The sequence below is a fragment of the Nycticebus coucang genome, chromosome 2, assembly GCF_027406575.1.
Source record: "Nycticebus coucang isolate mNycCou1 chromosome 2, mNycCou1.pri, whole genome shotgun sequence".
In the NCBI taxonomy this organism is placed as follows: domain Eukaryota; kingdom Metazoa; phylum Chordata; class Mammalia; order Primates; family Lorisidae; genus Nycticebus; species Nycticebus coucang.
The window spans coordinates 56,550,473-56,576,097 of record NC_069781.1 but is presented as its reverse complement, the minus strand read 5'-3'; the positions used below and the strand labels follow the sequence as shown (position 1 = coordinate 56,576,097).

Genomic DNA, 25,625 nt, shown 5'->3' with positions numbered 1-25,625 from the left:
AGTGTCTTATATTTGTTGCTGAATAATAATAATAATAATTTTTTTTATTTTATTTTTTAACTGGTATACATTCCATAAGCCTACTTTTTAATTCTTAGTTGGCATGAATTTTCTAGACACTGAAGGCTCATTTAGCATTCCATTATTTACCTTCCCCATAAAAGTGTACTTGAGAGATAACTTTGGTGAATGATAAAGACTTAGACATATGGAACTAAGTCTAACAATGCTGTCCATTGCCACCTTTATGCATTAGGGGCACAAACAATATATATGTATATTTTAATTATTTTCCTTTTTTCTCTTTTTTAAAATTTTAGATTAATATGAGGGCACAAATGATTAGGTTACAATGTTTGCATTTGTTAGCTAAAGTCCCTGTTGAAGTTGTGTCCTGCACCCAGGAGGTGTAGTGAAAAATATATTTTAGAATGGTCAAAATAAGAAAGATGAAAAATCTAAAAGTGTAGATATGTTGATTAAATATTTTCATTGACATTTACAAAAATGAAAAGAGCTGCAGGAAATATTGAATTTGTCTTTAATAACTAAAATGTCTAGAGCGTTAGCCCACTGGGCATTCCGGCTGGCACCGTATGTCAGCGCGGGGTCCAGGCCATGCACGCGGCTTTGTCACCATCCCAACTGGGTCAGGCGCGCAGGCTGACACCACGTGGATCCGGGTGTGGAAGAATGACCCGGACGGTGACTCAGCTGTTTAAGCTGACCAAGGTGCAGGAGTTGAGGCAGAAGATCCAGGTGGTGCCAGGCTTGCAGAGGCTCTTCTACAGGCGCAAGCAGAGGGAGGATGGCCACAGTCTCTGACTACAATGTCCGCCCCAGTGACACCATCCAGCTCCTGGTCCGCCAGAGTCTTGTGCAGCCTGCTACCACCAAGGAGAGGGACCCTGAGGACCCTGTCCTCGGACACGGATTCCGGCTGTGGCGGGGCCCAAAGCGAGTCTGACAAGTCTTCCAACCTCTGCGAGGCGGCTGCGGAGACAGAGCAGACAGACCTGGGGGATGAGGCCGCGTGGGGCGAGGCAGGGCTGGGGCTGTACAAGGTCAATGAGTACGTTGATGCTCGGCATACGAACATGGAGGCTTGGTTCCAGGCGCAGGTTGTCAAGGTAACACCTAAGGCACCTTTCTGGGACCAGCCCAGCCCGGGAGGATGATGTCATTTATCATGTGAAATATGACGACTACCCGAGAACTGTGTGGTCCCATGAGTTCCAGGGATGCCCGCGCTCGTGTCCGAACCGTCAAGTGGCAGGACCTGAGGGCGTGCCAGGTGGTCATGCTCATCTACAACCCCGAGATCCCCAAGGAGCGGGGCTTCGGGTATGACGCAGAGATCGCCAGGAAACGAGAAGCCAGGGGGTGATTCTCTTGATGACTGTTGTATAGTCTTTGTGGATGAAAACTTCAAGATCGAGCTCCCAGGCAAAAGGGGCCCCACGGTTGAGAATCCCATGAGATGGAAGAGCCGGGCCCACCTGCCAACACTGCGGGGACCACACGAGCAAGCCCTGCAGACTCTGCGCTTGCCGCATGTGTGGGGCCAGGAGGACCTTGACCAGCAGCTCCTGTGCCACGAGTGTGACACGGCCGTCCACACCCTCAGCAGCGTCCCCAGCGAGGAGGAGTGGTCCTGCCCCGAGTGTTGGACGAAGCCAGCGAGGCGGTGCCGGCAGGAGAGAAGTTGCGCCAGAGCAAGAAGGCGAAGACGGCGTCGGCCACCTGGTCCTCACAGCCGGACAGGGGGTGGGCGTGGTGCGCGTGGCTGCACCACAGAGTGCGCCATGTCCCGTCCGACCACTATAGACCCAGACCAGGGATCCCTGTGGGCACCATGTGGCGCCTCCGAGTGCAGGTCAGCTAGTCAGGCGTTCATCGGCCCCACTTGGCAGGTATCCACGGCTGGGGCAACGCTGAGCGTCCTCCCTGGTCCTGGCGGGGCTGTGAAGATGACGTGGACAAGGGGGATTTTTCACATACACAGGTAGTGGTCCATTGCCACCTTTATGCATTCGGGCATACATTTGAGATCTCTCCGGCAAGAAGAGAACTGCAGAACAATCTTGTGATCAGAAACTCACCAATAGGGCGCTGGCTCTTAACTACTGTGCCCCCATCAACCACAAGACAGGGGCTGAGGCCAACAACCAGCGGTCAGGGAAGCGCGTCAGGGCGGTGCGTACCGTGAAGGGCGGCAAGCACAGCAGCTACGCACCCGCCCAGGGCAGCCGGTACGACGGCGTCTACCAGGCGGTGAAGTACTGGCCAGAGAAGGGGAAGTCGGGGTTCCTGGTGTGGCGCTATCTCCCGCGGAGGGACGATGATGAGCCTGGCCCCTGGACTAAACAGGGCAAGGATCAAGAAGCTGGGGATGGCCATGAAGTATCCAGAAGGCTATTTTGGAAGATGGGGATGGCCATGAAGTATCCAGAAGGCCAACAGGGAGAAGGATCGAAGGAAGAACAGCTGGAGACCAGCAGCTTCAGATTCCCCAGAACGGGCAAGGGCAAGTGAGAGCTGAAATGGGCAGGAGGTGGCCCGAGCAGGGCTGGGTATCCATGCCGCCCCGGGTGCCCAAGAAAACCAAGGTGGAGCCCTATAGCCTGAACGCCCAGCAGAGCAGCCTCATCAAAGAGGACAAGAGCTATGCCAGGCTGTGGACAGAGGTCTTGCAGTCCTTCAAGGATGGGCCGATGTCCCTAAGGAAGGTGGAGGAAGCATTCCAGAGCACCTGCTGCCAGGAACTGGTATTCTGGCCAGTCACGACTGTGGGTCAGAACAACGTGCGCACGGATTGCCTGGACAGATCTTTGCGGGCCCAGGTGTTCAGCTGTCCAGCCTACTGCTATGGCCTGGCCCACAGCTCTGCCATGCAGGTGAACCAGCCGCTGCAGACCATCCTCAATCAGCTCTTCCCTCGCTATGGCAATGGCTGGTGTTCACAAGCACTTCTTAGGTGGGAGGGTTTACTTAAAATATGCTGGAAGGGTCTTTAATGGGCCCTTATGTTGTTCTCAGTTAACTTAAAGTTATAGTTTTTCCTCCATTCCCTAAAAATAGGCTTGTCTTCCTTTTATTATTATTTTTTAATGTATACATTTTCAGGAATTTATATATTCTGGCTTGAAAGTTGGACTTCTCAGTATTTTGTTTAGTTTTTAAAACATTACAAAGCCAGCAATTTATCAGCCAAAAAAACAAACTATGCCTTACGTTCCTGGTGTCAAATTCTCAGAAGTTCCCACCACCAACTAGCAAGACGGTATCCAGCCACCCAGAACAATCTCTTTTCACTGTTTGTGGCTTTGGCTCCCAAGGTCAATGAAGTACATCTTTCCTGATGGCATCTCATCGTATAAAATCCAGCAAGATGGTTCCCTGTGGTGGCCATGGGCATCCGCGTGATCTGTGACCAGCTGTCCATGAAGAAGTTGAAAGGGTAAGAGGAAAAATCTCACTTTAAACTCTTCCCATAAAGCCATCCCCTGCCAGGCTGCTGGGTGTCTAAGATCCACATGAAAAATCCTCTGTCCTCCTGAGCAGAGAGTTGGGGCCTGGAGAACCTACCTCAGCTGGATTCTACTCCACGTGGGGGCTGCGTGTATGGCTGACACTGTCTGAGAGCAGGGAAGCCAGTCCACAAAGCCACGTTCAAGTGCCTTTGGTTCCTTTTTTGTTTCTAAAGAGTAGACTCTTTGTTTTTAGCACTGAATTTACTGAAAATGCCAACCAGATTCTAAAAACTGTGGACATCCAGTTCTTCCTGACCTTAGAGGGGTGTTTGGGGATGGTTTAAATTTATAGATCATTTAAATCCAGTTTTTTAACTTGGCAGTTGAGAATTACAGGAGGGAATATTTTTAATGCACACTTTTTCTAAATGAATTTTTTTTTTTGTAGTTACTGTATGTGTACCAAGAAAGATATAACTTAGGGTTTGTTTGTTTGTTGTTTGTTTGTTTTTGTTTTGTATTTTTTGAAATGGTTTAACTTTTTAAATTTTACCAAAGTTTGCAGCTCATACCTCAATAGAACAGGGATATTTTAAATCACATAACTGCAGACAAACTGAAGCAATACTTTTAAAGGATCCCTCCCATTGTTAGATTGTTAATGTGTTAGGGAAGAAATTCTGTGTAGCCTTTTTCTAAAGTCCAATATTGGTTCAGATTTTAGATTCTCAGAATAAATGTTTTGCACATACTAAAAAAATGCCTAGAAAAAGATCAAAATTTGCTAAGTATTTCCTAGAATTAAATTATCAAACAATTACTCAGAGTATTTTTCCCATAGCCTAATAAAAGTGTAATTTTGGGTCTGTTAATATGCTTGAGTATGACTGCTTTGGACATTTAACCCTGGGCTTTCCTGATTAAGTTGGTATATATTTTTTGTTATTATCCTGTAAATAATTATATTCTGTAAAAGAAAACTTTAGTTATAAATACTCATAGGTGTGAAGCTCACATTAAGAACCTGGTTTTTACCTGTGAAGGCCAATAGGCCCTCCATTGAATTCTCTGGATTGTATTTTTTAACAGCTTGATGAAATGTGACAGGCTTTTCTTACCTCCTCCTCCTTCCTGTGTCTCTTTCCCCACAAGTTTTTTTCTATTCCTCTTGGCATCTGGACTTCTTTTTCTGCCAAATGAGTCAGTTAGTGAGGAAATGTTTAACCCACATTTCATTTTGGCTGGGAAAAGAGGTTTGAAGGCAAAAAGTGCCTGAATATGCTTGCTACGACTCCTGACCCTCTCGTGGGAACACCACTCTGTATTCCAATTAGGAAGTGTTAAATGGTCCATTTTCACTGTTCATACATTTCATAAGATTGGTACTTACTTTAGAACTTCTTTCTTTTAATTCGAGAAAAATATTTTTCTTTGAAAAATGTCATTTCATTGAGTATGTGTGTATTTTCTCTTAATATTTATTCTCCTTCCACAAAGAATTTGGTTTGATAAACACAATGAAGTAAGAGTAGGAGTAAAAGGGAAAAATAGGTAGATTTTTTTCCAAAATAGGATAAAGGGAAATATTTGCAGGGTTTTAAGATGGAAATCAATTGCTTGTGTTCTAGTATAGAGTAGGAATTATCTATTGAGAGTTTATTAAAAACATTTAACACTAACCATAATATCTAATCTAATGAAATTGTCATTGTCATCGTCTCAAATCTGTTTAGATTTTGTAGATATAGAAATTAAGGCATAGAGTAGTTACTCCACTCAACTTCACATAGCTAGTTGATGATGAAAGTAGTATTTGAATTCTCTGGTAGTCTAATCCAGAGTATCATCACCATAATACTTATAACCTGCTTTTTGGCACAGGTATTATTAAGGATTACACATGATATTATTTCAGCAAATGTACAAATAGCTTAGCTTCACTAAATTACCTAATCAAGGCTTAGGAAGCAGAATAGGTTGGGGGAACAGTAATTGTTGGGTACTTGTGATAGTCGTAGTGCTGATGGAACAAGTGGTGGAATACATAGGCTGTCCACGCTTTTTGACAATGCAGCTCAAAAAGTAGATCACTTAAAGTATACAGTTGACCAGGCATGGTGGTGCTTGCCCACCTATTTGGTAGGCTGAGGCAGAAGGATTGCTTGAGCCCAAGAGTTCAAGACCAGACTGGGCAACATAGTGAGAACCCAGAAAAGAAAAAAGGAAAAAGAAAAAAAGTCTGACGTTATCTTTGGGGGTTGTATTCTTTGCCAAAAACTTGGTGTTATGTAAGCCATATAGACTTAGCAATATGTTATAAAGTGAAGATACAGTACTGTAAAATTCTACCATGCACATTCATTAAACAACATTTTATATATACATACATACTATATATGTATTATATATACAATATCATACTACTTATGAATTGGACCTAAAATAATTTCATTGGCTATTTTAGATATTAAGCATTAAATAGGCAGAAGTTTTGTTTGCACTGGACTCAGAACATAAGAAAAAAATTGGGACAACCCCAATAACTCAGATCACTTGGAAAACCTCTCAGCTTCTTTGAACAGCTTCTTTTCCTCCAGATAAATTTTCCTGTAGCAACTGGAAGCCATCAGAATGATTCCCTAGACCTTAAAGCTATGTAAAAGTACTATAATTTTTCTACTTGACAGATTATAGAGCTAAATAATAGCAATAATTCAAGAAGGACATACTGACTTCCATTATGCTAGGCACCAGGCTAGGAACTTTATGTGTATCATTTTGTTTAATTTAATAGCATCTCCATGAAGTTAGTTATAATGATAAATTGCCATTTTATATATTGAGAAACCATAAAATGGAAAGTAAAATAATTTGTCCTTCCAAGGCTGTATCAGTGATGAAACCAGAATGTGAATCCACATATTTAACTATTGAGCTGTCCACCTGTTCCCTCAAGGAACTGCTAAGGGTGTCATAGAGACTTGACTGCAAAGATAGTTGCTTCAAGAGAGGAAAAGGACAGGATGATCTCATGCATATCTGATTTTAAACCAGGTGTCTGTACAGATTTGGAAGGTGGAACTCTTATATTCTATCTGTTGAGTATAGGTATATGATACTCCGTGTATTTCTTTGTTCCACACCCTAGCCACGGTGATAAAAGAGTCTATGAGGAGGGATTAGGAAACATCTGCTATGTTTATCTCATAGCCAGATCATAAGATTAACATCTGTCTCTTCTTTCTCCTCCTTCTAGTCTCCCTTTGGAATGAGAAGAATAAGCCTCAGAGATCAAGTAAAAGATTTGTTTTCTTGCCACAAGATATATGTTATCCGTGAGCTGACTGAAAAACGCACATCAAAGGAACTTCCCTCGAAGAGAGAGGTAATACCATACAATGAAAGAGAAAAGGGATGTTTCAATTCTACAGGGATCTAGGATCCAATCCTGTGACCCACTCTTACTAGTAATAGAGCCTGATTCACTTCCTTGAGCCCCGGTTTATTTTTCTGAAACATGGAGGTGGTCTAAATTACCTCCAGAATTATAATAAAGATACAATGCATGTAATGCAGGGAAACTCATGACACCAATAGACACAAAACAAAGAGAGTCTTTTTATCTCCTGTGTTGCCCAAGCTCTGCTCTGTTCTTTTCATCCTGCCTTTTCCTTTATTTTCTTTATTTTTTTGCATCCAATAGCTTTACCCAAGCCCTAAAGCCATGCAGATGCATATTGCTGCAGCAACATGTATGGAGGAGACACTGATTCTTGCATCCACTTACATGCTGATATAGACATCTCATCGTATACGTTTTAGAGGGAAAGACTAAATGCCAGTAAACTGGTGAGAAAAAAAGCAGTTATTTCTGTTATTTAATTTCCACCTGGGCATGAAAGAGGCATGCTTTCACTCATGTTGGCAACTCAATGCTTCCAAGAGTTAGTGAACTCAAGAACTTAGCACTTGCAATAGATTAATCAAGCAACACATATGAAGCAAGTAATCTCTTAACACTGTGCTACATTACAAATGCTAACATATATTATAATTATTGTGTTTTTTTGTTTCTAAATTATTTTTATAGATTTATGGGGTACAAGTGCAGGTTTATTACACGGATGTATTATGTAATGGTAAAGGCTGGGCTTTTTGTGTAACCATCACTTGATTAGTGGATATAGTACACATTAGGAAATTTCTCATCCTACATTCCTCTCCAGCCCTTCTGAGTCTCCACTGTCCATTATTCCAGTCTCTGTGTCCATGTGTACACATTATTAAGGGACAACGTGTGGTATTTGACTTTCTGTTTCTAAGTTATTTCAATTAAGATAGTGGCTCCCAGTTCTCTCCATGTTGCTACAAAAGACAGGATTTCATTCTTTTTTGATGGCTGAGAAGTATTCTGTGGTATATTTATACCACATTTTCTTTATCCAATCATTATGGATGGTCTCTTAGATTGAGGAAGGAAACATATACAAATGCAGGCATCTTTTTCATATGTTATTATTATTATGATTCTTATGGTTCAAGTTCATGTTGCTGTATAAAATTCCGTACATCATTTTATGAAGATGTTATATATATATAGTGAAACATTTAAACTGGGAAAATTAAGTTTGCAAACTCCTCCTAGAAACAGTGCTACACAAATCATTGCTTAATATTACTAGTCACCTTCAAAGTACTCCCCTTTAGGGGTGCTTAGGCCACCCTTCAAAGCACCTTTTCTAGAATGAGTTTATAAACTTAGTTGTAAACCTTGTACCATGACAGCTTTGACGGCCATTCCTGAAGAAGCATCCAAAATTGCTTTGAAGGGTGGACTAACTAGGCACTGGCCACCACTGTGTAACTTTGCAAGGGAAGTACTTCGAAGGTGACTGTAGTGATGTTTAGCAGTGAGGTATTAGCACTTTTTCTAGGATGAGTTTGCAAACTTAATTGTTCTCATAGCTAATTAATAAAAAAGAATGTAGAACTATGTAACTCTTTCCTAAACTTTGCTGCGATTAGACACTGGGTGAGAGAATACTGAGTTGGAAGCCCTAGTGACTAAATAATTGTTATATTTTAAAGCTGAATGTTGTCAATAACCAGCTTGTCACTGTCTTTCTGTGAATGTCTTTCTGTCCTAATTCAGGCAGTGAGCAGTAGAAGTGATATCTCTGTTTGATGCTGGTATGAAATCTCTCAGCTGAGGTGGGCTCTAGAGAAAGCCAGCCAAAGTGCTCATACCAGCCAGAGCTCCCATCATGCAGGCCTCTCTCCTGATCCTGCAGTTCTCAACAAATTCTTACTTTCGCTTTCTCTTTTGCATAACTCCAAGGGAATAATTTCCACTGAATTGCATTGATTTTATACATTTTCATATATACTTGGAGTCATAGTTCATTTCCAGGTCCTTTTAAGTTAAATATTTTTGATTCCTTTTTTAATGGTATGTCTTTTTTTTTAATAATTTTGTGAGATATAAGGAATCACCAATCCATGCTAGAGGAAAAGTAGGTGTAATGGATTTATAACCACTTTGTGTGGCAGAATAAGATATTTGGGAGAGTATTGAAGAAGTGGAAAAGCTAATGAGGGGTGGATATGTAAAAATTTTCCATTACTTTTGCCACAGGTATGTACTCTTATCATTTTGTTGGTTATTTTGACAATGAGAACTATTTGATGACAAACTTAGTATTTTAATTTGAAAATGGAATACATAATACTACTTATCTCATAGGAATATTGTAACACTGGAATGAAATAATTCATATGACAGGTATTGCATCCCACTTGCCTTTCTGTAAGGTTTCAACAGATTTTAGCTATTCAGCTATTAGTACTCTCAATTATAAAATTTTATAAAATTTAGCTATTCAGCTATTAGTACTCTCAAATATAAAATTTTATAAAAATCTCAATTATAAAATTTTATTATTTATATCATTTCCAGTTTCTAAATAATATCTAAAGACTAAGCAAATATGCTATGTCTTTTAAGGTTGAAGCATTATTGCAAAACATATTAGAAATCTTTCCCGATGGGCGGCACCTGTGGCTCAAAGGGTTAGGGCGCTGGCCCCATATGCCACAGGTGGCGGGTTCAAACCCAGCCCTGGCCAAAAACTGCAAAAAAAAGAAAGAAAAGAAACCTTTCCCGAGTCAGTACTGCTCTCTAGAACGAAACCAAAGAGATCTATTTGGAATGTATCTAACTCTAAAAAACCATCTGACATAACAGGTGGAGCACAGGAAAAAACAATGGTTTAAGCTCAGCGCCCGTAGCTCAGTGAGTTGGGTGCTGGCCACATACACTGAGGCTAGAGGATTCGAGCCTGGCCTGGGCCTGCTAAACAAGGACAACTGCAACAACAACAACAAGAACAAAATAGCCGAGTGTTGTGGCGGGTGCCTGTAGTCCCAGCTACTTCGGAGGCTGAGGCAAGAGAATCGCTTAAGCCCAAGAGTTTGAGGTGGCTGTGAGCTGTGATGCCACAGCACTTATGGAGGGCAACATAGTGAGACTCAGTCTCAAATAAATAAATACATAAATAAATAAATGAATAAAAATAAATAAATAATTAATTAAAAAAAAAAAGCAAAAGCAATGCTGTAGACATGAACCCTCATTGAATAAAAGTTCCTGAACAGCTCTTTGCCACATCTAAAGAGTAGTTTCAGTCTAAACAGAATGTCTGGAGAGTGTAAGGAAAGTTCTTCCTGTTCTGCCTGAACACAAACCTCTGCGGCATTTTCCAAAGAAATGCAGTCCTTTAAAACAGAATGTAAGTCCCAAAGGTGTTTTCCTCATGAAGCTTCTTTTGCGCTCTGCTTTTAGAATCCTTCCCTCACACTGCTTCTTCCACGTCACCCTTTGGTAATCATCTGCTCTTACACAGGGGGCCGCACAGGACTGGCTCACACAGCAGCTGGAGCACAAGGGCCAACTTTTAACAGCAGAGTAAGATGCTACACTCTGCGAAGAAGAGGAAAATGCCTTTCTTCAGAGACCTAGTATGGCTCTGACTAACTTCAAAGGCCCTGAAGTAAGACAGACCTGAGTTTGAATCTTAGTTCCAGCAGTAAGTTTGTTTACACAATTAATGCATTGTGTAAAATGCTGTTAAATGGTACATAAGTCACAAGATTGTAATGAAGAGGAAGCATTATAATGTCTGCAAAGTGCTTCATAAATGGGCCTACACATAATAAACATTTAATACTCAGTAGCTATTTGTTCTTTTTTTTCCCTCAAAATATTTTCTCTTTCTTCCTAGCAGTCACAAAAGTTAGTTTTGCTACAATCTGTGGCTAAGACTTGATGATGAGAAACGGTCTGAACAGTGTAGATGATGTCTTTTCCCCTCAAACCAGTGGATGCATTTTTGTTCTAAAATATCCAGATTATCCACATCACTTAAACAGGTAATTGCCAATTCTACCTTCCATTTTTGTGTATTTAGAAAACATTAAAGAATATACTTATATACTGTACACAAATACACACACGTATAACAACTTATCTTCTATAGCATTTATCTCTCTATAGCATATATCTCTCATATAACCATGGGAGCTAAGTTTTACATTATCCTATTTTACAATTAAAGGAAGAGGGAACACAGAGTTCATGGTCAAAGGCCTTGCAGTTGGTTAGGGATAGAACTAGGGTTTTCTGACCCCTTTCCAATTTTTCATCCTCTGTACTGCTCTGATAACTATGGAAGCGAAATGTGCTGTAACTTGGCTGCCAAAGAAATCTCAGGGGAAAGGTAACCAAAGGAGAGGAGTATTTTGAAGCAGCATGGCTGAAATCCAGTTTAAAGTTAACATCCCGCTGGGTGATTTCTTCTTAATTGACAACAGGAATTTCTGTCACTGCTCTGTCTAGTTACTTTGCAAACAGTAGGGGTGTTTAGCAAGAGTTCTCCATGAGTGCCTCCTAAGGGAGCTGTGATTGCTTTGGCTGGGTTCTGCTGTAGCCGTGTTCTGGTGGTGAAGAAAGAGTCTGTACTACGAGAACTGGAGGCGGTAACCATATTCTAACAACCACCCCAGGCTTTTGGCACCTGATTTCACTGCACTGTCTAGGGAAGCTCTTTATGCTATTTCATGCTACTTGTCAAGCCAAACTGCTTATCTAATTATGCTGGGAAATCTGATACCACCCTTCAAATAGTTAACCTGGGAATACAGTGTTTGCCTGCACGGTGTTCAAGGAGGAGTCTGATCGTCACTGACAAGCACACAGCAAAGGGACGTTTTAAAAAATGGCCCCCATTTTTGCAGCCTTTTCATCGTGGTTCTGTGGTGTTTGAAAGTAGAATGTGGTCTTGAGTTAATGACACAAGGAAACACTTGGATGCGCGTATTGTCTGCTTGGTTTTTATGAACCTCACATGGACTGGCTTCATCCTGTTGCAGGGTCCTCGGCACTGAATTTTCCTCTCCTCTTCCTGTGCAGGCCTTCCGCTGGTTTGTGGGCTGGGCACTTCATCTTGCTCCTTTCAGAGGCACACCAAGCCCGGGGTGGTTTTGGAAAGTGAGGTTTTATGACTTCTGCTACTTGCTTACCATCCAATCGCAATCTATCCCTATTTTAAAAACCCAAATAGCTCTTCTTTTTCAACTTGCCTATAACTTTTTCTTCCAATTCTTTCCTCTTCAGCAGTAACTAAGCTGGAGGTAAGCTCCTTTTCCAAAACTGGCTTTTGCAATCCTTTATTCCTGAAGAGTTAATAATGCTTTCAAGAATGACATAAATATGTTACACTAGGTATTTATTTGATGATTTCATGAACCTCAGATTCCTTGAAAGTTTACAATTTTTGAAAGTGCATGCTTAAAATCTTTGCTCATCTACCTGAATTTTCCTCTTAAGTCAGGTACATAGAACACCTCTTAAAACTAATTCTCTGCATTTGCAGTTTGGCAGCCTTCCCTGGGACTTTGGAAGGTTAATAAGTCATAGAGATCAGGTCTTCATATGGGAATTATGAAAGCTTGGTATAGGTAAATACTACTTGAGAAGACCCTAAATTTCAAGGAAGGTTGGGGGATTTCTGTGGCGACCTGTAAACGGCTTCCTTTATGTCCGTTATTACAGTGAAGTTTCTCCTTCCAAATTATATTGTACTCACATTGAAACATTCCTGGGATTTTGTTTTTAGTCTTCATACTGTGTATGTTTTTCATCTGGATAGACAAACCGGCCTTATTAGAGGAGATTGCATCAGCTGCTTCTGGGAAAATTTTTTTGAGTTCGTTAAGATCCTTTGAAACAGCCCTTAACATTTCACCAGCTGAAGTTTGTAAGAAAATCTACTTTAGTCTGTGCTTAAATGTTAACTGTGGTCTTCATAACATGGTGGGGAACCCTGGTGGCCAGATACAAGGAAATCCCTTATTCTTATTTCTGACTTCATTACAAGCTTATATTGTAGCCTTAATTGAAAGACTTATTGACTCTCCCACCAAAATATTACAGACTTTAATAGTTTTTTCAGACCAAAAAATAAAATTATAAGCATTTTATTACTATTTTCAGTGCCCATGAAATTATTAAGCCTGTTCTGCGGACTTCCTGAGGGAATGAACTGTTTGTCTTAGTCACGGTTTAATCCACACAGCCGTACATGATCCCTGAATACAGTAGGCACTTAATAAATGAATGAACAGATGGGAAGGGAGAATCAGAGTCACATTTTAGTAGCTTAACTGTATATTTTTAGGGTAATAGTATTTAAAATGGGAAACTGATAATATGGTTTCTAAAAGTATATTGATGACAAATAAATCTAACACTTCTGAAGAAAACGGAATTCAACTTCTATCACTTGATTTAAGTTTTCAGTTACAAAAGCATTGAGAATTCCCTGTGGCTGAACAAGGGTGAATCTTTAAGGCAAACTGAGGGCTCAGGCTGCCCTTATGGGCATCAGTAGTCCCAGGGAGCACTTTCCATGAACAGAAGTGTGGAATTGCTATCTTTTCATCCAAACTCCAAGAACTTGGCTGACTGCCTGGTTTATCCCAGGACATTAGTTAACCCACAAATCCCACATTTGTTTATTCAGTCCAGAGCAAGTGAATGCTGCCATTCTCCTATCTCCTTTGTTGACAAATGTTTTGTTAACCTAAATTGAGTTCTGTAACACAAAATAAAATGATTAATTTTGGGGGGGTTTCCCTCTCCTAGGTTCTTGTATGAGCACCTAAATCTATTGGCCACAAAACCCCATGCTGTTGCTTTCCCTCACACTGCCCTTTTATTCTGTTGGTTCCACATTGTACTTCATGAAACCAGTACCTTCCAGAGTGTGGTTGAACTGGCGCCTCCATTCAGAAAAGAAAGTTCCTGGACTTTTTAGTGTTGTGAGAAAATGTTAGAGGCAAAGGGAGTTTAGGTTGGTTATTTATACTTATGTAGTCTTTCGTTATATATTTAGAGTAGTCATAACCTTGCACTCTCATAATGTTTTCTAGCTCTGAAAGCGTGGATGTGTGTAGGAAGTAAGAATCTTAATGCAAAACAACTTGGATGATCACACAATTAATATGTGGTGGATCTGAAATACGAACCTAAACAGAATGTATATTTTTTATCATAGGCTATTTGTCTATGAACAAATATCCAGAAAGATCTGAACTTTTTTTTTTTTTTGAGACAGAGTCTCACTTTATCACCCTGGAGTTGAGTGTCATGGTGTCAAAACTCACAGCAACCTCAAACTCTTGGACTCAAGCTCTTCTCTTGCCTCAGCCTCCTGACTAGCTAGGACTACAGGCACCTGCCACAAAGCCCAGCTATTTTTAAAGACAGGGTTCCGCTCTTGCTCAAGCCAGTCTCAAATTCCTGAGCTCAGACGATCCACTTGCCTTGGCCTCCCATCCTCTCAACTTTCAAACAAAAGTTTGAGATTATGTTTCTAATGTCTCTAAATTTCCATCGACCATGAAAATGCTTAGTTTTGGAAGATAATTGGGATGTTACACAGTGCAAGACACAAGAGGGGAAAAGGAAAACCCTAAAACTTACCATTTTTGACATAAGCCCCACGCTGTTTTACAGCACACTGTACCCAGCAGCTTGGCAAATAATTCACATTGATTATTAGGCCTGTGGAAATTCTCTATGGTTTGTAAAGTTTTGACCCTCACTATGTTTATTATTGGCAACTTCCCCCCGCCTCCCTTTATTTTCCCTTTTCCTCCAACATTTAGTCAGAACTACATTTCAGGTAACTGCTTTCTACCACTTTCCTGCTCCACAGTATGAGAATGCAAGCAAGTGCCGATCTTTGAAACAAGAATATTCAAGACTTTCCCTATTACTATATCTTCCAATGGAAATATAGTATACTGGTATGGAGAATATAAAGAAGAAAAAAAGTAACATATATTCATCTTAGACCTGATGAATTTTATTGCTTAGTCTCTCCCTGATGTCTTATAAACTGTCCTTAGCTAATTGTCATAGCAGCCAAAAGAAAAAGTAAGGATTTTTACCTAGTACATGTATAGGAGATGGTTTAGTAAATAAGCACAGGCTTTGGCATCAGGCAGCTCTGGATTTGAAAAGAAAGTTAAAACATGCCTACCTTTGTTGGGCGGCGCCTGTGGCTCAGTGAGTAGGGCGCTGGCCCCATAAGCCGAGGGTGGTGGGTTCAAACCCAGCCCCGGCCAAACTGCAACCAAAAAATAGCCGGGCGTTGTGGCGGGCGCCTGTAGTCCCAGCTGCTGGGGAGGCTGAGGCAAGAGAATCGCGTAAGCCTAAGAGTTAGAGGTTGCTGTGAGCCGTGTGACGCCACGGCACTCTACCGGAGGGCGGTACAGTGAGACTCTGTCTCTACAAAAAAAACAAAACAAAACAAAAAAAAAAAAACATGCCTACCTTTGTAACCAGGAATAATTTACTTCCCTTCTTTGAGGCTGAGGTTTCTAATTGTAAAATGGAAATGATAAATCATAACATTGGGTAGCATTTATTGTGCACATGCTCTATGCTGGTGATAAACCATTTATCAGCACTGTACCATTTAATTCTTATGATAATCCTATGAGATAGGCACTATTATCATTTCTATTTTATAGGTGAAAAAACAAGATGCTATGGTTTGGTTTGTTTGATCCTTCCAAATCTCATGTTAAAATTTGATCCCCACTGTCAAAGGTGGGGCCTAATGGGATGTGTATGGCTCATGGGGGCAGATCCCTCATACATGGCTTGGTGCAGTCCTCAGGGTAATGAGTTTGTTCTCACTCTTTTGGTTCCTTTGAGAGCTGGTTGTTAAAGCATCTGGCATCTCCCCCATCTCTCTGATGCATCCCCGTTCACTGTGTGACTTCCGCATGTGCTGGTTCTGCTCTTCTTCCACCATGAGTAGAGGTAGCCTGATGCTCTCACCAGAGCTAGATGCTGGCACCATGCCTATACAGCCTGTAGAACTGGGAGCCAAATAAACCTCTTTTCTTTATAAATGACCCAGCCTCAGGAATTCATTTAGAGCAACACAAATGGACTAAGATGCCAGACATAAGGAGAGAAGTTAAGTAATTTCCCCAGGTCGTACAGCTACTATGTGACGGGGCTGGACTGCGAGTCCCTGCAGTTTGACAGCAGAGTATATGCTCTCAATCACTGTGACACTGACCTGCAAATCTAAAGCACACAGGAGGTGCTTGGTAAATAGTATCTATGGCTAAACTAAACTTCATGAATCATCACTAGGCGGTGCTTAAAAGACCACAAACAATTTCTTAGGATTTGTCAAAAACAAATAACTGTAACTGGTTATAATCCTACTTTGTGCCACTTAATTTTGTAGTAATTTAGTATTATTAAAAGGAGTTATTGCTCTTTTTATTTTCTAGTGAGAAAAATCGAGGCCCAGAAAGGCAAAGAAATTTGTGCAGGAATACCTAGATATCGTATGATGGAATTGAGAGTCTAATCCAGGCCTGTCCTACACAAAAGCCTGTGCTCTTTCTGCTCTGCTGACTGACATTTTTAAAGATTAGACTTATATTTATTACAGGTGCCCCTGCCACTTTATTTTTTATAAATGTATTTTATTTTTCATTAACGTATAATTGACAAATAGAAATTGTATGTATTTATGGTGCATGATGTGATGTTTTTATATATATATATACACATTGTTAAATGGTTAAATCAAACTAGATAACATACCTATATCCTCACATGCTTGCTATTTTTTGTAATGACAACATTTACAATCCACTGTTTGCAATTTTCAAGTATTCTTCTGTGTGGCTTCTAACCCAAGGCTTGAATTAGGACAGTCTTTGAAGATTCTTAGTTTGAAGTTCAGGGATCACAAAGGTTGTTTCACCCATGAGGCTTTTGCAGCTTGCTATTTTCATACCTAAGATCTGGGGGAAAGATTAGCATAAGTGGTTCTGAAAATGGTCATTAGTTCAGGACATATTTAGCCAAAGCATGTGGCAGGAACTTTGCCAGCTTTCTCCTGTTCTTTTTGTTTTGTTTTGTTTTTCTGCCATAGTCTTTTTTTTTTTTAAATGACTTATAAAACACTTTATTTTCTGGAAATGATCACTCCTGCTCTTTTTCTACAGAGAACCAGAAATGTGTAAATAATTCCTGGGCTTGGGTACAGATTGTGAGCTGTATGCAAGCAAACAGAAATCTAAAGTGATAAACGAGTGTCCTTTGAAGATATTTTTCCTGGCTTGAGTTCTGTATTTTTGAATTTTATTCAGTGGGAGATTTTATTGAACATCTTCTGCATTCCAGACACTGCTATGTCATGAGTGGTTGGGGGCTTGCAATGTAGTTCAGTTGGAATACAGGGAGAATGAAGAAGGAAGGCATATAGTTATAGTACAAGGCAGAATAAAATTATAAAATTTGGTATGCAATGGGCCATCAGATATCATGGAGGAAGAGAGCATAGTTTTGTTGCACAGTCAGGAAAGGCATCACAATGCACAAATCCCAATGGCATTCTTGCTGGGTCTTGCATGATAGATAGGATTTTGATAGGTGAGAAGGCATTCCAGTGCCGAAGAATGATAGGAGTAAAAGCAAAATGATGAGAAAGTGAACGGGAACTATGAATATTGCTGTATGGGTGAAAGCGAGGAAATAAAGGATGGCTGGGTTTATATGGTGAAAATGGGCCTCCTGGACATAGTCAAGCCCATGAATAGTTTGAAGCAGAGCATCGTCAGGAGGAACATAGAGATAGTTTCTGTCGAGCGTAGATCCTACCTGCATTGCCTCTCCATAGGCTTCATGGTCTCATCTCAGGTTCTGTCCAAGGTAGCATGATTTGGGGGGTGCTGATAAAGTTGCCATTCACTTTTTTCCCCTCATTCTTATGTTCATTTCTTCTTGGTTCCCCCCATGAACACCTTCCTTGATGCCAGGAATGTAAAGAGAGAAAACAAAGAAAAACATGAACCCAATGTAGGACAAATAGAATTATAATAGAATTATTGGAAACATTCAAATGGCCACATTTGGATCTTTGTTTTTTTCTGAATTCGACAGTAAGAGTATCACATAAGCCCAAATGTAAACAGAAAGAAAGAGGTTGAACTGGTCAGAATAAACTAGGTTATGCTGTGATAATAAACAATCTCAAAATCTCAGTGGTTTAAAAAAAACAAAGTATTATTTTCAGTCATGGGCCCTGCTCACTGAAGTCACTTAGGAACCCAGGCTGAACAAACAGCTACATTTTGTCACTATACCCTAAGTTTAAAAGTAAAAAGCTTTGGACAGTCTTATACTGGTAATTAATGTCTGTTTGGAAGTGAAACACATTTCTTTTCCTTGCAACTGATTAGCCAGAGCTAGCCAGATGGCCACCCCTAACCAGGTTTGGCAGAGAACGGAAGGATTTGGCAAACACTCCAACGATCATCACAGACGTAGGCCCTAAGTCTGGAATTCCTTCCCCAGGCCTCCCATTTTTGGAACTGTCATAACAAGAATCTAGATATCTGAAGACATCTTTCCTTTACTAGCCAAAAGGGAGGACAGTAAGTAAACAAACTCAATTTTCTTTCATTTATACTTTATAGACCTGTTTACCACTTACAAGTTGTGTGGCATGGTATAATTTTTTAACCTCTCCCTGCTTTAGTTTCCTTATTTAAACAGGGTTGTCCTTTATTTGAACAGGGAAGAGAAATTAGACGAGAGAAAGTTAAGATATAATATTAGTAAATAGTGTTGATGAAATGGGTGAGGCAGAGGGAGGAGACAAGGATAATTATCAGGTTTTTATCTCAAGTAACTGGGTGGCATTTTCCTGAGGGGAGGTAAGAGAAGCAATGTGTGTGTGCGTGTGCGTGTGCGTGTGTGTGTGTGAGAGAGAGCGAGAGAGGGAAGAAAAAAATATATATAGAAAGAGAGAGAGCACGCACAATGTTGAGTATGTGGTTTTGAGATACTTTCTCTCCATGTACGGGGAAATCTTTAGGTGAAGTTTTCATAGTGCTTAGGGGAAAGGTCTGTAAGGATAACAGAGACTCAAAAATCCTTAGTACAGGGGTTAATTGAAGCAGGGGTTAATCTGCTATGGGAGCAGATGAAGTATACCCCTGAAACTGAAGAGAGAAGAAAGCCTAGGGTGAGCTCTGAAAACTTTCTCATTTAATGGTCTTACAGAGAAGGTTGAGGTTCTTCAGAAAAAGTTCCCTTTCATGATGGCGCATTCCCCTGATTTTTTTTTCTTTAAAGAGGCAGGACCTTACTCCGTTATCCAGGGTGGAGGGCAGAGGTGTTATCACAACTCACTGCAGCCTCTATCTCCTGGGCTTAAGCAGTCATCCCATTTTAGCCTCTTAAATCTCTGGGATTATAGGCATGACCCACTATGCCTGATCTCAGTTTTTTTTTTTTTTTAATGAAAAAGAAAATTATGTTGTCTGCTTAAAGTAATTGGGGAGGGCTTTGGTGGGGTTCCTTCATGGAGATACATAGATTTAAAATGCTTACCTAGGAGAGCTGGAAATAAAGTTGCTCGAGTCAAAGGATTGTGGAGGTTTATTGAAATCCTAAAATCAGAGACCACATGTTTATTGTGATAATAGTCTAAATGGTATTAACAATTTACTTAGGAAAGTTCAGCCTTGTAGGTGCCGAGACAGCATTGATCCTACCCTGGGAGTTTGCCAAGTTAGTGCGATGTGGAGAAAGATATGAGTGGATTTGAGGGTGTTGGGGAGAGACAAGTTCAGATGTCAGCTACTTATAGTCTGTTCTGGGAAAGGCTGTTGACTGTAGGAAATGAAGACTCAGGAGCTGGAGGATTCAAAGAGTCTGAAGGGCAGAGTGTGCAAATGAAGGCTCTGAGAGCATTGGTGGGGGCTAGAGGTGGCAGCTGAGGCAAAGAGTGGGATGTTCACAGCTAGTGGGTGTGGAGTCATTCTTGGTGGTGATAAGGTTCAGGATATATCCTGAAAGTGGAGAAGGGTGAATGTTAGTTGGAGATCTGTCACTGTGTATTGCCGTCAAGGAACAGTATATTGAGGGTATTGGGTGGATTGTCCATAAAAACACTAAAGTTTTCTAGAATAATGGTGGAAGGTGGAGTTGAGGGGAGAAGAGGATTGCTTTTGTCTTGAAGAATGTGCCAGGAGGTACATCTGATGATAGAAGCATAGATGTGGACTACACTGTGAAGTGGTACTACACACAGCATACTGTGTGAGTACCAAGGTGGAAGTGTTGTGGTTCCAAAGTGGGGTTAAGGAGCCAATGAATTGTCATCCCCACTCTTACTTAGTTCTATGGTAGATGACATACACCAAAACACAGCCTAATGTGGGGAGGAAATGTTGAGCTTATTGGGGTTGGGGGGGATCCATAAGATGTCGTGGTTAGAAGAGAGGAGAAGCAAAACAGAGGAAGGACAGAACAACAGGGAGTTTGAGAACAAGGGAGGTGAGCTGACTTTCTTTAGCATATGGGGATTATAGCAATGGAAGCCTTAATTGGAATTAATTGACCACAAACATTCCAAAGGTGGAGTGAGTCATTCTGTGACAAAGAAGTCTGAAGGTCTGAGTTGGAGCCTGGCTCAGATGTGTGGGTGGGCTCACTCTGTGGGGACTAGGGCTGTGCAAGGTCTGGACACAGGCCACCTCCTATGTGCGGAGTGGAGGGGTCAGGCCTGCTCTCCCCAGGGAGGTCTCAAGATGTGCTGAGCGGCCACACAGGGTAGTTTTCATTCAACATCCCTTTTCTAGCCTAACAATAAACCTAAGACATGGGTAGAGCAATGATGTTGATAAAATACCTGCCTTTTTTCCATTCTTAGAGCTGTGAAGAATTTGACAAAATCATTTCTGGGAAAGCACTTTAACAACTGTAAATTACTATATGTGTGTGTATATGTGCTGGTTTTTATTGTTATCCACACCTTTGATGTCTTTCTCTTTGTGCTCTTCACTGCATCTGTAACACATCCCCCAGGATAATTAGAGCTTCCCCTTAACAAAGCCCAGAGTCCTTATTTATGGAGTTAAGTTGGCACCTGGGCCGGTTCTCTGTCATGATTATGTAGTCTTGATGTGGACTGGCATCATTCCCTGCAGTTTGAGCACTTCCCTCAGTAGCTTCTCCTGGCCAGAAACTACATCTCTGTGTTTTTCTATTATAAAGTCCAGGCTCCCATCTAGGCCACCCACCAGCTTCCTCTTTCCAGTCTTCGGCTCCTAGCTCATTTACGAGCTGACAGACGAGCCCTGAGCGAAGATTGCCAATTTGGTCTAGTTTTCTAAGTTTCCCTCGATAATTCAACAAGAAGGTAACCACTAGACTCTGAGAATTGCAGTTTTACAATGTCCAAAGTTATTTAGACTTTCCTGAAGAGAGGCATACATGGTTCTAAGAACAACAAAAAGGCATTCCTTTATTAATACTCCTTATCTCCTTTGAAATTTAACAGACTTTTATTGAGTTTTTAGATGTTAGATTTTCTTGGAAAGGGAAAGAAAGCTTCTGTTGTGAAATAAATTTTTTGTTAAAGTAGTTTGATAGCTTTGTTCTATCAACACTTTTCTATTGACATCGATTTTTTTTTTCTTTTCATGGCCTGGGACATGGAGACTGTTTTTCTGCACAAACTACATCCCTTGGAGTAATGGGATATAACTACATCAGTTGTTTAGGGCAGGACCCTAACACTGGCCAGCTATTAGGAAGTGTATTACATTATTTTTAGAAAGTGTGATTCAGTCTTTGGAGGAAAAAACTATCCTTTATGTTTTCTTTACACATTCGGTTTATAACCTACTGTGACATACTCTCTTTCTATTCAGCATTTCTTTGTACATCTCCCCCCATCTCTTTATTCTGGATATAATGGATACTTTTTGACTTTAGATAGAAACTCTTATCTCAGGAGCATCCCCAGGACACAGAAGTTCTTTGAACTATCATGGATTTTGTTTGAAGCTTTACATGTTTTCTGGGAAAGGTGATTAACCCTAGTGCCTACTTTCTCTAATAGCTCATACTGAATTCTCTTCATCTCTGTGATTTTATCCATTTGAATCACATGCAAGTTTTCTTTACATGTCTAGGATTAGCACCAGCTGGTGATGAAGAGCTGAAATCTACTAGGCAAACATTATCTTGTTTAAAATACTTTTTTAATTTACATTTTCTGCTTTGGTAATGCTACTTTTCTGGCTTTTCCAAAACACTATGCTAATCCTTTATCATGTCGTTTCAAACTTTATGAGGCATCCTATAAAAGCAAAAGATTTAGGAGGAGGAGACTTTTGTTACAGCTCCTCTCTCCAGAACCAGCTTCTGTTAGGAAAATCCTGATCATCAAGAATAAACAACTTTTTGATCATCCTCCTTTTCTTTTTGTTGGCCAGTGAGAATTTAAAATATGAGTGTTCTTTGTAGAACTGCACAGTTTCTAATATTCAGATGCAGACTAGCCTAGTTTTTCTTAACCAGAAGAAAAAAGATCTAGGATATTGTATCTTTTATTCAGGGGATTGGATTTAATCACTCTCATCTTCAGTGCTCAGTGGTGCTGCCAAGGTGATGTGGTCAGAATGAGGATAGGATGGTAAATAAATGATGTTTCATAGAACATGAGTAGGGCTGACTCATACAAGCAAATAGCTTTCTCACCTAACTCAGCACCAAAATGTGTTATTACCATCACAGAGTGCTGACTTAAGGGAAAATAAGAAGAACAATCACACACACACACAAGCAGCTATGAGTCTAGGAAGGATGTGGATGAGTTATGAACGTAGAATAAACATTTCTTTCAAAGTATACAGCCTTTAGTCATTAGCATAATGGTGGCCACGTAACAGCGGTTTCTAAACATTTATTGATTGAACTCTTTTGTGGAAGAATACAATGATGTGCAAGGCAAAGAACCCAGAATGTTCTCATAAATCTAAGGAGTAGGCATGTATATTCCATGCAGCTACAAAACACATATCCCAAAGCAGACTGTACAATAGGGTTCAGGTGGAGATGACAAAAGGAATCTATGAGTTTGACAGAGTATTCAAAGTATGTCTTTTCTCTCCAATTTGTCTTTCTCTCACTTCCTTTGTGCATTTTTGGAATGTACCCATCTTGTTTCATCAACTTTTGGTTTTCTGACTCAAATAAAATGACAACACTAATTTACTAAGTAAGCATCGTGAGTTCTTGGACTTTGTGACCCTGAACCATCGTAGTGCAGCGCCTGACGCGTAAGGGGGGCCTATATATAATGTAAATGTTATTTGTGTCCTTACTTCTCCTTTCTTTTGTAGACATCTCCCTCTCCCCCTATTTGTATAAGTATAGGAAACTTTCTCTTCTTTTCTTTCAAGTTTAATAAGACTACTTTACATTCCTGCACCCTTGTTCACAACTGTGAACAGGAGAAAGGACCTTGAACCTCAGGAAATTTTCAATCATCTGGGAAGGCAAACATTGAGCAAATGACTTCCAGGGTGATGAGTGTTAGAGAAGGAAAAACTCAGAATGCAAGAGGGTGCAATCCAATCCAGGAATCATGGTAAGTGTCGCTGGGGAATTGTGAGCTAAAGAGAAAATAAGATTTGACTAGGAGAAATTGAAGGATGAGGGAGGCAGTGGGTGGGAGAAGGTTATCTCAGGCAGATGGGACAGTATGCACCAAACCTGGGTTTGAGAGAGAGAGTGTGGTTCATCGGAGGGATCTATAATGTGTGGTTTCTGTGGCAGGGTATAAGGGTGTTACTTTGAAGAGGCTTCTGTTGGACTATTTTTCCAGTGGCATAGTGTATGGTCTGCAAGTGGCTTTACAATGGCAGTAACAATACGATTGCGGTACTGAATGAGCTCTTTTAATAAACATGGATACATGCTTTCTGAATCTCTTTGTTTGTTAGTTTTCCCTAAGTCATGAACAGTGAATCACACAAATGAAACATCAGGCTTGGGTACTATTTTCTACTAAGCTCCTTGGTTTTAAGCAAGACTGGCAGTAACCTTGTAGTCAACCTCTTAAATGAGCTCTTACAAGTAATAGTTGCTGCCACATCCAGGTGAGCAGTGCAGCTTAGCAGGGCCCCTGGGCTACAATGAGTTGTGGGAATGATCCCAAGGACCCTTGTTCTGGGGATTTTCCTTGATGGTATCTGTAGATGTTTCCAGAACAATGACTAGGGAAATGGTTGGCCTTTCATCATTGCATGTTATATTTCTTTTTCCTTTTGAGAATTTTTCAGAAACAACCTTTACATTTTATTTTTCCTGTGTGAAAATAATGAGTTAGGAGACAGGTAGGACACAGAGTGTGATAATCCTACCTTTGTTCTGCAGCTCTCTGAGTAGATTGTGCACCTTGTATTCTTCTGGCATAACCTCTGGTAAACCCATAGACTGTTAAGAATATTTTGATAAACAAATTCTAAAGTCCACTGATAATTTTTTCTCAAATCATAGCTGAGGTATATCAATATCATTCAACAAATTAAGAGTATTCCAGTATTCTCATGAAAGAAATCTTAGGAAAACAATTAGTACGTACACATACACATATATACGTGGTCTGACAATGAAGTTTTCAAACTCATCCTAGAAAAAGTACTACAAACCTCATTGCTGAGTATCACTATTGTCCCCTTTGAAGTACTCCCCTTGGCCATGTGGTGACAATAGTGATATCCTGCAATGAAGTGTATAGCACTTTTTCCAGATAAGTTAGCAAACTTAATTGTCTAAACTTGTATATATAAATCATATATATGTATATGATTGTATAGGTATTGGAAAGCATATTTTTCTTTTGCTTTCTTTTTATTTATTATAATTGACATATTATAGTTATACATATTTATGGGGTACGATTTGATGTTTTGATACATTGCTATATTGTACAATGATCCAATCAGGGTAGTCACTGTATTCATCACCTCATGCATTTATTATTTCTTTGTGGTGACAATATTCAAAAGCCTCTCTTCTAGCTATTTTTAGTATACAGAAGCTACTGGTAACCATGGTCACCTACTGTGCATTATAACACCAGAATTTATTCTTCCTATTTAATTATAACTTTGTACTTACCAACTAACCTCTCCTCATCCTCGCTGCTTTTTCCCCTCCCTAATTGTGACAACCACTGTTCTGCTCTGTGGAAAGCATATTCTCTAGTGCTTCATATTTAATAGTGGTGAATATCACTCATTTTATGAACTCCAAATGAATACTTTTTCCAGACAGTGGTTGAAAGAAAGATCACCTGTACTTCAAGAAAATAAATCATTCGTTGCTGCCAGATGTTGGAATAGAATATGAGAGAAAGACGCATTATTTTAAATTGTAATTATAGGTGATAGTATGGGAGTCAGTAATGTTCCAGCTTGGAGGAACTAGAGTTTATTAATTAATTCATTTAAATTTATTGAATGACTGCTGTTGTAGATACCATATCTGGCCCTGGGTACATAAAGATGAATTAGACGTGGTTCCTGCACTCTAACCATCAGTAGTCCCCTTGGAGAAGACGTGTAAACAAGTGAATATTATGCAATGGTACATGCAGTGTGGTAGAGGCAGGTAGGAAGGTCTGCATATACTGAATGGTCAATTTCACTAGAGAGGGAGGAATGTAATCAGGGAAGCTTTTCCAAGGAAAG

At 40.3% G+C, this 25,625-nt stretch overlaps 1 pseudogene; it reads left to right on the top strand.

Moving 5' to 3' along the window:
• The first annotated feature begins 657 nt into the window (after positions 1–657).
• The window catches only part of LOC128571810 (E3 ubiquitin-protein ligase UHRF1-like), a 103,834-nt pseudogene continuing 78,866 nt past the window's right edge, over positions 658–25,625 (top strand).